Here is a 13,107-nt window from a genome sequence, read left to right on the forward strand (position 1 = left end):
TTTGTCATGAGAGATGAGACTGGTTTATGATACATGATAACTTTAACACTTACCAAGAATTTTTTTTTTCTTCAGGCAGAAAATAGTAGCCAACTTCTCTCCATTTAAGACAGGTGTATATTTAAACAATACATATTAAGGAGATGCCTGATAAATTGCTAATACATATGCAAAATCAAATTAGCTAGAATTCAACAGAGCCTAACAGAGTGAAAGCATCTACATATTATTTAGATGTGAAAACAATTAACTTTGTATCTTTATAACTATATTAAACTCTCTTGTGATCCATAAGTCCTATTAATGTGAAGAAAAATAAAAAGCAACATAAAGCAAAATGCAAAACTCTTCAAATATCCAATTAGTAGCAATTAGATCTTTTAACATCTTTTTCAGATAAACGTTGTTGCAGAACTTGCTAAATGATTTTCTCTCCCTTTATCCCTCCCAATATAAATTCTGGATGCAAAATAAAGCTTTTCCTTGATACTTCTAATTCCACATGCCTTCAAGAACTAGCTTTCTATGAATAATGAGATATAATTGTGTGACCTTCTCTTTAAACATTGGCCCCTGTTTCCCTACACCAACTACTGAACGATTCATGGCCATTTGTAATTTACGTATCCTTGTGGCTCTACCTTGCAGATCTAAATCAGCTGTAATGACAGTCAAATCCTGTCTCACTGTTTTCTCCCTCTTCCAGGAAACTCATTCTTCCTCTTCCTCTGCTTATAGTAAAATTCTATATTCAGACTTTCAAAATTTTCTGGAAATTTTAGCATCTCTCTAAGGATTTAGGGAATCATTTAAAATTTTTTATTCCTCTAAAAAAAAAGCCCTTAGATTATTTTCTAACATGGTATTCAAAAGTCAAGTTTTAGATTAAAATTCAATGTATCGTGTAAGAATAATTGAGCTCCTACCTTTACCGTTCTACTGAAATGCATGATGGTTCCCCCAACCCCTTGGAGTTCCAATCCTAGTCCCTCTTTTCTGTCTATATATTCCTCTAAAATTATTCCATTCCATTTCCATGGCTTTATACATCATTATTCTTCTGTTGAATCCTACATTTAAAATCTAGGACTGAATTTTCCACTTAGTTCCAAAATCATGTGTCCAAATATTAGGTTAAACATCTGCTTGACTGTCTTCTAGACATCTCAAAATCACTATGTCCCAAAAAGAACTCAATACCTCTCCACCCAAACCTGTCTTCCCTAGGTTTTCACCATATCAGTAAATGATACTAGCATCTAACTTGTGACTCAATAAAAAATCCATGGGTCATTCATAATTCTTTTTTTTCCCACCATGTTTATCTATTATTAAGTCCTGCCTGGCTACCACTAAAATATTTGAATTGGTCTACTTCATTCCATTTCTATCTACGCTAGAAGTCCAATCAGCCATTATATTACACTTAGAAATCTCAAAGCCCCCTAAATGCAGGTAAAGCCACCTACATCATCTCTCACCACCACCCAACATCCCATTCTCAACACAGAAATCAGGTTTTTCCATTACTCTAAATCTTCTAGTGGACTGATGTCCTATGTAGCACAAGCTTTTTTTTTTTGCACTAGCTTATAAAGCCTTTAATGATCTGGTTTCTGACTACTTACCTGCCTTCATGTGGTAGCAAAATTATCTATCATGCTCTTGTCACACTGGATTTCTTTCTAAATTTAACTATACAAATCATTACAGATACAAAGCTTTACAATTGTTTCCTCTGCTTATAACACAATCCTAGAACCTTGTATTTCTGACTCCAAATTATTTACTCTCAGCTTAAATTTTACCTTTCCTGACCTTCAAAACATACTTTATTTTAGAGCATTTTTAGGCTCACAAGAAAACTGTTGAGAAGGTGCAGAGATTTCCCACTTATCCCCTATAACCAAAAAACGCATAGCTTCCTCCCATTTATCAATATCTGTCACCATAGTAGTATATTTTGTTATAATTGATAAGCTTATGTTGACATATCATCATCACCCAAAACACTTAATTCATATTAGTGTTCACTCCTGGTGGTATTCATTCTGTGGGTTCTTTTAAATGTATCATGATGTATATTAACCATTATAGTATCATACAGAGTAATTTCATTGCCCTAAAAATCCTCTGTGCTTAACTGTTTCATCCTATCCTTCCCTTTTATGTCTGGCAACCACTCTCCAGAGTCATACAGCTGAAATAATGGAATAGATGGCTTTTTAAGGCTGGATTCTTTCATTTAGTTATATGCATTTAATCCTTACATGGCTTGATAGCTCATTTCTCTTTAGTGCTGAATGTTACATTGTCTAGATGTACCACAAATTATTTATCTATTCACCTACCAAAAGACATCTTAGTTGATTCTAAATTTTCACAACTGTGAATAAAGATGCTATAAACATTCATGTGCAGGTTTTTGCAAGGACATATGTTTTTGACTTATTTGAGAAAATACCATTGAGTGAAATTGCTGGATTGTATGATAACAATGTTTAGTTTTCTGACAATACAAGTCTTTTATGCCTAAAAATTGATAAAAGGGGATCTTATATTAAGTTTTCTTATCATACGAATGACGATAATATATAAAACGAGTGGAAGAAACTTTTGGAGGATATAGATATATTTATGGTATAGATTGTGGTAATAGTTTCATAGATGTGTATGTGTATACCTATCTCTAAACTATCAAGTCATCAAGTTGCATACATTAAATTTGCACAGCTTTTTGAGTGTCATATAGATATAGATAGAATGCACATTAAAAAGAAACCTCTAAACTGTCTTCTATAATGGCTGTACCGTTCTGTATTCCCACTAACAATGAATGAGAGTTCCTATAGCTCCATACCCTCCTAAGCATCTTGTGTTATCATTGTCTTAGATTTTGGTCATTCTGATAGGTATGTAATGGTATCTCACTGTAGTTTTGATTTGCATTTCCCTGATATCATATAATGTGGAGCATTTTTCATTTGCTTATTTGCCAGCTTGACTATCTTCTTTGGTGATGTATCTGTTAAGGTCTTTGGCTTATTTTTTAATCAGGTGGCTTGTTTACCTGATTATTGAATTTTAAAAGTTCTTCATATGTTTTATATAACAATCCTTGGGGGCACCTGGGTGGCTCAGTGGTTGAGCATCTGTCTTTGGCTCATGTCATGATCCCAGGGTCCTGAGATCGAGTGCTGCATCAGGCTCCCCACAGGGAGCCTGCTTCTTCCTCTGCTTGTGTCTCTGCCTCTCTCTGAGTCTCTTACGAGTAAGTAAATACAATCCTCCCCCAAAATAATCTTTTATGAGGTATGTATTTTCTAAATATTTTCTCCCTTTTGTTCTCTAAACAGTGTCTTTCACAGAGCAGATTTTTTTTATTTTATAATGAAGTTTAGCTAATCAGTTTTTTCTTTCATGGATTGTGCCTTTGGTGTTGTATCTAAAAAAGCCATCACAAACTGACAGTCAGATTTTCTCTTCTAGGAATTTTATAGTTTAGCATTTTACATTAAGTCTGCAGTCCTTTTGATATAGACATATTTCACTGTCCACTCTCATTACTCTCTTCCCTATTACATACCTACTTCTATCCTTTAACATGCTTTATTCTTTTATGTAACACACACAACCACCTGCCTGTGTGTCTCTATCTATCTATCTATCTATCTATCTATCTATCTATCTATCTAATCTATCTATCATCTATCATCTATCTATCCATCTATTACCATTTCCATCATCATCTAAATCATTTATTGCACATTGCCTATGTCTCCTACAAGAATTAAAAACTCCACTAGGAAAGGAAAATGGTGTGACTTATTTATTGCTATACCTTCAGTATATAGAACTATCTCTAGTAGGTAGGATATACTCATTAACTCTAGGTTAGGTAAATGACCACTTACAATTTGGAGTATCTAGTGAAAAGAATGATGTACTTGGGATGAGCCTTTCCAAAATCCCAAACTGAAACATACCAGTCTCAGTAAAGTCAAACTAAAGTAATCATAAGTATCCTTTCAAAAAAGGGAAAGTCCCAAAAAGGGTGATTTTGACGGTTAGTGGCAATTTGGACAGCAGACAGTGTTCTTTATTTTAATGTGATGATACATGGGAAATTTTATGAACTATGTAGTGATTTTATAAACTATGTGTGCAGGGTAGCAGAACTTTTTGGCTTTATTCATTTTAATCCTTGATCAATCACGCTTGCTTGTTTGTTTTTGCAGTGTGACAACTGAACATTGCAACATTTCTAATCATGGAATGAGGATTTATTTATGATCTTTATTAAGGTGAGAACATGGGCTTCTACATGTTACATTGTTTTATTTTCTTTAGAAAACTTATTGTGGATTTTTCTAATTTTTATAATTTATAAGAAGCACTTTTATAATGTCCATACTTGTAATAGCATTTGAAAAATACAGAAATAAACAAAGAAGGCAATTTTCCCTTTTTTCCACTCCTACCTCCATTTGACAATGCATATATCTTTTCCAAAACTAACTTTCCCATTGTTTTCTAATTTATTTTAATTGCCTGGCAAATTATTGAGTTGTAAATTTTTTTTTTATTGAAGAGATTAAATTTGCCATTCTGTGAGAGAAGAGGGAATGAGAGATGACAAAACTGTCCATTGATCATAAAGTATTTTTCTAAGATGAAATCTCTTCATCTCTAAAATACACTATTGAAGTAGATGATGTAAATTGAAGCTAGTGGTCCGAAAGAATAGAAAGAGTGACAAACATAAAAATGGATATTTCCTGCACTTTACTACCTTAAAATACTCTCAAGTTGTTTCGTTTTCTGCCAAGAAACAAGAATTAATCTTTTTTGCATTTGATGAACATACAGCTCACAGAATACTCCTCATGGATTCTAATTCTGCAATTGCTATTTGGCTCAAAGGGATATGGACATGGCTCAATATCATTTAACAAGGTTCTTCTCAATGAAACTTCACTCCACTTCAAATGATCAGCTCAACTTGGAACTTAGTTACCTAGATTCATGCACTCCTTCATATTTATAGACTGATATAAGTAGTTTTTTTTTAATTTCCTACAACATGAGAGCAATTAAGATTTTGTACCCTCTAAAATCCAATGGGAAAGTACAGGTGGAGTTTTTTGAGTCTTTATATATCTGAGTTCTTTATATATATATCTGAGTTCTGACCTAAGTTACTCAATTCTTCCATAAAGACTACTAATGACTCTCCATCAGGTTAGATCCTGACTTATGCAGAGGATAGTGACTGTCTTCCAAAGCTATATTTTATGACCCAGATGGGGGTTCTGAATTCTGTTAGAAATATATGGAAGTGAGTAAAGAAAAAAAAAGTTATTTTTCAATACAACGTTTTGGTCATTAAGAAAAAATATAATAAGGCAATATGAATTATGCACATTTCTAAAAAGTATCTAGTTTTCTTTTAGTTATTTGCTAATTTTTCCTCATACAAAACAATAAGCAGCAGAGATGATTGGCTCTCTAACTACAGGTCATTTCTCCAACCTTCATTTACCTGGTCTCCTTAGTACCAAAGTCAAAAGTGCAGAAGAAACAAGATAGGAGATTAGTGCAAAAGCAAAGATCCATGTATAGCACAACTTCCTACTCAATAATCTTGCCATATGTTTCAGTTCTCAATTTAGACTTTTAATCACACAGTTTGTATATAGAAGGTACTTTTTCCTCTTTTACTAATTAAATTTCCCTTGAGTAAAACTCAGAGCCATAAAAGTGGAATACAGATGTTAAAGAATTGCTAGTTTTGTTGGCTTGTTGATTAGTGAATATATGATTAAGTCTCTGCAAAGGCTTGGAGTGATGGTTAAAGACTCTCAGATGTGGCTAAAATCACAGAAGAAATATCAGTAAAAAAGAAATGTCATAAAACAAAAACAAAACTTTCTTTAGAAAAGTATGTAACCTCTAATTTAAAAAAAATATCTATAAATATTCCACAATATGACTCATCAGCTGCAATAGTTTGGTAATTTGCAAGGTTCTTTTGGTTTGAATTTTTTTCTCCTCTGTATATGTGCATATATGTGTGTGTCTGTGTTTTTGTGATATTATCAACATCACAGAGCAACTAAGAAAAAATGTTGAAAGTGTCATCAAAGATGAAATGACTGACAAATTTGAATACTTTTTAAGAACTATCTTTTAGGTAGGGGGAACAAACATTACAGGACACCCAACATAAAATAGACACTAATTTTCCAAAATTGTAAGAACCTTTATTTTTTAAAGATTTTAATTGTTTATTCATGACACACACACAGAAAGAGGCAGAGACATAGGCAGAGGGAGAAGCAGGCTCCCCACAGGGAGCCTGATGTGGGACTCAATCCTAGGACCCTGGGATCTTGACCTGAGCCAAAGGCAGATGCTCAACCATTAAGCCACTCAGGTGCCCCTTGTAAGAAACTTTAGATATCAGTTATATTTAATTCTAATAAGGCCACCATCAGCAATAGTTTTAACATATAAATAAATAAATACTAATGTTAGTAACAATCTGTTGTGCACCCATAACAGTATTTTGCATTGTGTTTCACAGAGCCTTGTCCTAAACTTTTAACATGCTACTCCAATTGAAAAAAATCAGCGATGGCCTAGATGGGTAACAGGTATTAAGGAGGGCACTTTTTGTGATGAGTACTGGGTGTTGTATGTAAGTGATGACTTACTGAATACTATTCCTAAAACCAATATTATGCAATCTGTTGACTAGAATTTAAATAAAAATCTAAAGAAGAAAATAAAAAAGAAAAAAATCTACTCATACCTGTATTATAATCCACACTACAGCATTAAGTAGACATTTGGAGATTAACCTGACCTCTATATGCCATTTATGATCTCCTTGCAATTGCTGGAATTCATGGGATCCTTTAAAAGGTCACACTTCATCCTTCCACATCCTCAGTGTATATTGCAGTATACATATTAGCTCCTTAAGAAATGTTTTTTTTTAATTGGATTATAAACATTTTCTCCTACTCCATAAATTGCCTCTCATTCTGTTGATAGTTTCCTTTGTTGTGAAGACATCTTTTGAAATAGTACCAGTGGCCTATTTTTGCTCTTATTGCTTTGGTTGTAAGACTCAAGAAAAGCATTATATACACCAAAGTCATAAAGATTTTCCTCTAAATTTTCTTCTAGGTTTACAATTTTAGTTCTTGCAATTTAGACTTTAATCCATATTAAGTTGATTTTTGTGTACAGGATAATATAACATAATTAATTGCCCATTTTCAATCTTTTCCATGTGAATATTGTTTGTCTAACACCATTTTTTGAAGAGACCATCTTTTCCTCATTACGTACTCTTGAAACCCTTGTCAAAACTCAGTTGACTCTATATGTGTGGTTTCGTTCCTGGGCTCTCTATTCTGTTCAATTTGTCTATATGTCTGTTTTTATGCAAGCACTGTGCTGTTTTACATACAGTAGCTTTGAGATATATTTTTAAATCAGAATGTTGATTTCTTCAGCTTTGTTCTTTATTAAATTGGTTTTGGCTCTCTGGGGTCTTTTATGTATTTACATATAAATATTAGAATGTTTTTTTCTTTTTTTTTAAAAAAAAAGATTTTATTTATTTATCCACGAGAGACACACACATAGAGAGAGAGAGGCAGAGACACAGGCAGAGGGAGAAGCAGGTTCCATGCAGGGAGCCTGACATAGGACTCCATCCTAGGACTCCAGCATCACGCCCTGGGCCAAAGGTGGCACTAAACCACTGAGCCACCCGGGCTGCCCTGTTTTTTTCTATTTTAGTAAACAATGTCATTGAAATGTCATTGAAATTTTGATAGGGGTTCCATTGAACCTGGAGATTGAATTGGGTAGTATAGACGTTTTAATAATATTAAGTCTTCCAATCCATGAACACAGAATGATTTCCATTTGTTTCTGTTCTTTCATCAGTGTTTCATAATTTTTAGTATATATAATCTTTCACTTCCTTGGTTATGTTTATTTTTAAGTATTTTATTTTTTTGATGCTATTGCAAATTGGATCTTTACTTTCTTCTTTAGATAGCTTATTATTACAAACACAACTTTTTTTAAAATTAAAGTATAATTGACATACAATGTTATACTAGTTTCAGGCGTACAATATATTGATTCAACAATTCTCTATATTACTCAGTGCTCACCATGATAAATGTAGTTACTATCTGTCACCAAACATTATTATAATATTATTGACCAAATTTCCTATGCTGTATTTCTCATCTCCATGACTATTTTATAACTGCAAGTTAGATCCCTTAATCCTCTTTATCTATTTTACCCATCCTCCATCCACTTCCCCTAGGGCAAATATCATTTTGTTATCTGTATTTAAGAATCTGTGTGACATAAGTATTGCTAAATATTTCATATAAGTTTCACTTATATGTGGAATTTAAAAAAATGAACTAAGAAGAAACAAAGTAACACAGCTGATTTTTGAATGCTGATCTTATATCTCATGAATTTACTGGATTTGTTCATTAGTTCTTTTTTTCTGAGTTTACAATAAGGGTGTAGTGTATTATTATACATAAATTGTGTGGTACACATCCTAATATAAAATTTATAATAACCTATGTATAGAATATACATTTTTTTCCAGAGAGTTATTAAGCATTTATCAGCAAACTACTGCCTGTGTTTTACTCATGTAGGGAAAGTGGGGGATTGATCCATTTTTCTTTGTTAGTTTTGTTTTTACTCTTAGCACAGGAATCTCTTTTTATTGAAAAATATCTAGTTTCAGATCCCTGCCTATTGGCCTTTTGTTGTTTTTTACAGTGTCAAGGAACTTGGGTTAAGGGCTACCACAAAGAAGAGAAGGCAGTGATTACCTATTTTCTTTACAATTGAAAGTGGCCTTTAAAGATGACAGTTGACCCTTGAACAACACAGGTTTGAACTGTGTGGTCCACTTATATGCAGATTTACAGCACAGTTCTGTAAATATATTTTTGCTTCCTCGTGTTTTCCCTAATGACATTTTTTTCTCTAGCTTACTTTATTGTAAGAATATAATATGTAACACAGATAACATATTAAAATATGTTATAATTGATTGTGTCACTGGTAATGTTTCCAATCAATGGTAGGCTACAACAGTTAAGTTTTGGGGGAGTCAAAAGTTATATGCAGATTTTCAACCGTGCAGGGTGGGTTGGCACCCCTAACCTTGGGTCAACTATACGTACACTCTGCATTATCTGGGCTAATAGTCAAGCTGACCCAAAACATATTAGCTGTCCACTTAAAATTATTTTTATGAGTTTAAAAAAAGATTTATGCCTGTGATGTTTAAAAGAAAATGACAACTTAATTTTTTTTCACTTTTTAAGAAACCAGTAGGTACTCTGAGAACAAGAGTACCTACATTTTAAAACCCAGGTGTGCAACCTATCAACTCTGTTATCTGCTTAGATAAGCTCCCTGTACTTCAACTTCCCCATCTGTTAAATGAACATAATAGAATCTACTGCATATAGTTGTGATAATTAGATTAGTCAATGTGTATAAAGTATTTAAAACTGTGGCTGGCACACAATAGAAGGCTTGCCACTATCATTTCCATGCTTTTACTACTATAGTTGCTGTTGCTGCACAAGGAGTCAACTCACTGACATCTGTTTTGGGTTCTAATACTACAAGGTGTGTGATCTTTGGTAAGTCACTTTTTTCTGCACAAGCATGAATCTAAGGTTAGGTTTACATTTAATATCGATAAGTCAGTGAGTTGACTATTAATTTTTTTTGGTTTGCTACTTACAAGTTCATGCCATCTACAAAGAAGATAATTTTGTTTCTTTCTAATTTAAATGCCTTTTATTTTCCTTGCCTAATTTCTCTAAGACTTTCAGTACAATGTTGAATAGGAATTGCTAGAGTGGCATCCTTGCCTTGTTATAGATCTTAGAGGAAAAGCTTTAGGTTTAAAGGTTGAATATGATGTCTGTCGGCTGTGGGCTTTTCATATACAGCTTTTCTTATGTTTAGGTAAATCCCTTCTATATCTAGTGTGTTAAGAGTTTTTACCATGAAAACACCTTTAATGTTGTCAGATGATTTTTCTGCAGCTACAAACTTGATCATGTGATTTTTTGGCCATTCATTCTGTTATTGTTGTGTATCACATTATTTGTATATGTTGAAATGTCATTGTGTTTCCAGAGATAAACCCACTTAATCATGGTGTATGACCCATTTAATGTGTTGTTGAATTCATCTTAATAGCATCTTATTGAGAAATTTTTCATCCATATTCATCAGGGATATTGGCCTGTAATTTTCTTTTCTTATAGTGTTTTTACTTGGTTTTGGTATTAGAGAAATGCTGGCTTACAAAACGAGTTTGCAAGTGTTCACTTCTTTTCTGTTTTTTGGAAGAGTTTGGGAAGAATTGGTATTGATTCTTATTTAAATGTTTGTTATAATTCACCAGCCAAGTCATCTGGTCCTGGACTTTTCATTGCTGGGAGGTTTTTGATTACTGATCAATCTCTCTCTCTCTTTTTAAAAGATTTTATTTATTTATCCATGAGAGACACAGAGAGAGAGAGGCAGAGACACAGACAGAGGGAGAAGCAGGCTCCATGCAGGGAGCCTGACATGGGACTCGATCCCGGGTCTCCAGGATCAGGCCCTGGGCTGAAGGTGGCACTAAACTGCTGAGCCACCTGGGCTGCTCTCAATCTCTTAACTCATTATTAATCAATTCAGATTTATTTTCTATTTATTCATAATGCAGTCTTAGTAGACTGTATGTTTCTAGGAATTTGTCCATTCTTTGGGGTTATCGAATATGTTGGTGTATAATTTTTCATAGTAGTTCCTTATGATCCTTTTATTTCTCCTTAAGCATCCCTTGTAAATGTCTCTTCTTCCATTTCTTATTTTGTTTGTGTTTTACCTTGTTTTCTTAGTCTGATAAAAGGTTTTCCAAGTTTGTTTATCTTTTCAGAAAGCAAGTCAGTTTTGATATTTTTCTACCATACCTTTTGTTCTTTATTTCATTCATTTCTGCTCTAATCGTTATTTCTTCCTTCTGCTACCTTTAGGCTTGGATTGTTCTTTTTATAGTTCCTTGAGTTGTAAAGTTATGTTGTTTATTTAAGATCTTGCTTCTTTTTTAATGTATGTGTTTATGCTACAAGCCTTCCTCTTAGTATGACTTTTGCTCCATCCCATATGTTTTGGTATTTTGTATTTTTATTTATCTTGAGATATTTTCTAATTTCCCTATTGATTTTTTCTTCAACCCACTGGTTGTTCAAGTGTGTTGTTAAATTTCCATACATTTGTGAATAATATATGTATATAGACAGTTGATCTTTGACAAAGTTACCAAGAATATACACGAGGAAATGACAGATTCTCCAATAAATTGTTTTAAAAAAAACTGGATATGAAATTAGACCCTTATCTTATACCATATACAAAAAAAAATGAGCTCCAAATGGATTAAAGACCTAAACATAAGACCTGAAATTGTGAAACTCCTAAAAGAAAACATAGGAGAAAACATTATGACATTGGTCTTGACCACAGTTTCTGAGATTTATCATCAAAACCAGTCAACATAAGCAAAAAAATAAACTACCTCAAAAACTCCTACAACTCAGCAACAATGTGGTCCCAGGCCCTGAAGAGGCATTTCTCCAAAGTAAACATACATTGGCCAACAGACATGAAAATGTGCTTGACATCATCCCTAATAATCCCTAATCTCTTCACATTTGTTTTCAGAAAAACAAAAGATAACAAGTGTGGGTGAGAATGTGGGGATATTGGAACCTGTGTACATTGCTGATTTGAATGGGTATATATCCAAAAGAATTGTTAACAGGATCTCAAAGAGATGACCGCACTCTCACATTCACTCTAGAATTAATCAAATAACCAAAATATGAAAATAACCTAAATTTCCATCAACAAGTGAATGGATGAAGAAAATGTGATGCATGCATACCATGGAACACTATTTGACCTTAAAAAAGAAGTAAATCCTGTTATATACATCCTGTTAAGTGAAATAAATATGTCATGAGACAAATACTACATGATTCTACCTATATCAAACATCTAAAATAGTCAAGCTCGTAGAAATAGAGATTAGAATAGTGGTTTCCAGGGGATGGAGGGAGGAAGATATGCAGTTGCTCTTCAACAGGTACTAAGTTTCAGTTATACAAGATGGATAAGTTATAGATGAGTACATCATGTAGTAGTTAACAATACTGTACTGTGCATCTAAAAAGTCTTTAAGACCATAGATCTCATGTTAAGTGTTCTTACCATAATGAGGAAAAAAAATGAGTGTCTTAGATGGCTGACCTTGGAAGTGCTACTTAGTCTACTAAAGAATCTCTTATTTGTACTTTTTTCTTGGGAAAAGTACTTTTCTTGGCTTTTCAATCTTACAATACCACTTTTAGATATATCAAATTTTCTAAACTTTCTAAAATTTGGATTTCCTATACTATGTAGATATTTTAATAGGTGAAAACTGAGAGATTATCTCTAATACCCCTTAATGAGGAGACTGAGGACACATGAAATTGAGTAATATTTCAAGTTTTTCTAATATCTCAGTGACAGAATTTGGATGAGAATACTGGTTTTTCTTCAAATTCCCATTCCACTGTTTCTGCTTATGCCTACTAAGCAAAATTTTTGATTACTAAATTTATGTCACTCTTCACCCTTCTCACAAAGTCATTTCTAATCTAAATTTTCTTTGATAGCTGTATATAAAAGGAGAAATGGAATCAGTATTTTCAGGCTTTATTGGAGACAGAAAATAAATTAATGCTCTAATCAAGACAATAAAAACACACATATTTTAAATCTCAGGAAAAATATATTTGATATGTAAATGTAGCCTTTCCTGGTGTCAATGAATATTTTTTAATTTCATCATTAATATGAGTTAAATGAAAAAAAAATAATATGAGTTAAATGTCCAAGAAAACTGATCTTGTTATTTTTTTGCTTCACATAGAGCTCACTTTTAGTCTTGAACACATAAATTCTTATAAATACACTTAAAGATAGGGT

The sequence above is a fragment of the Canis lupus genome, chromosome 11 (genome assembly GCF_003254725.2).
Source record: "Canis lupus dingo isolate Sandy chromosome 11, ASM325472v2, whole genome shotgun sequence".
NCBI lineage: Eukaryota > Metazoa > Chordata > Mammalia > Carnivora > Canidae > Canis > Canis lupus.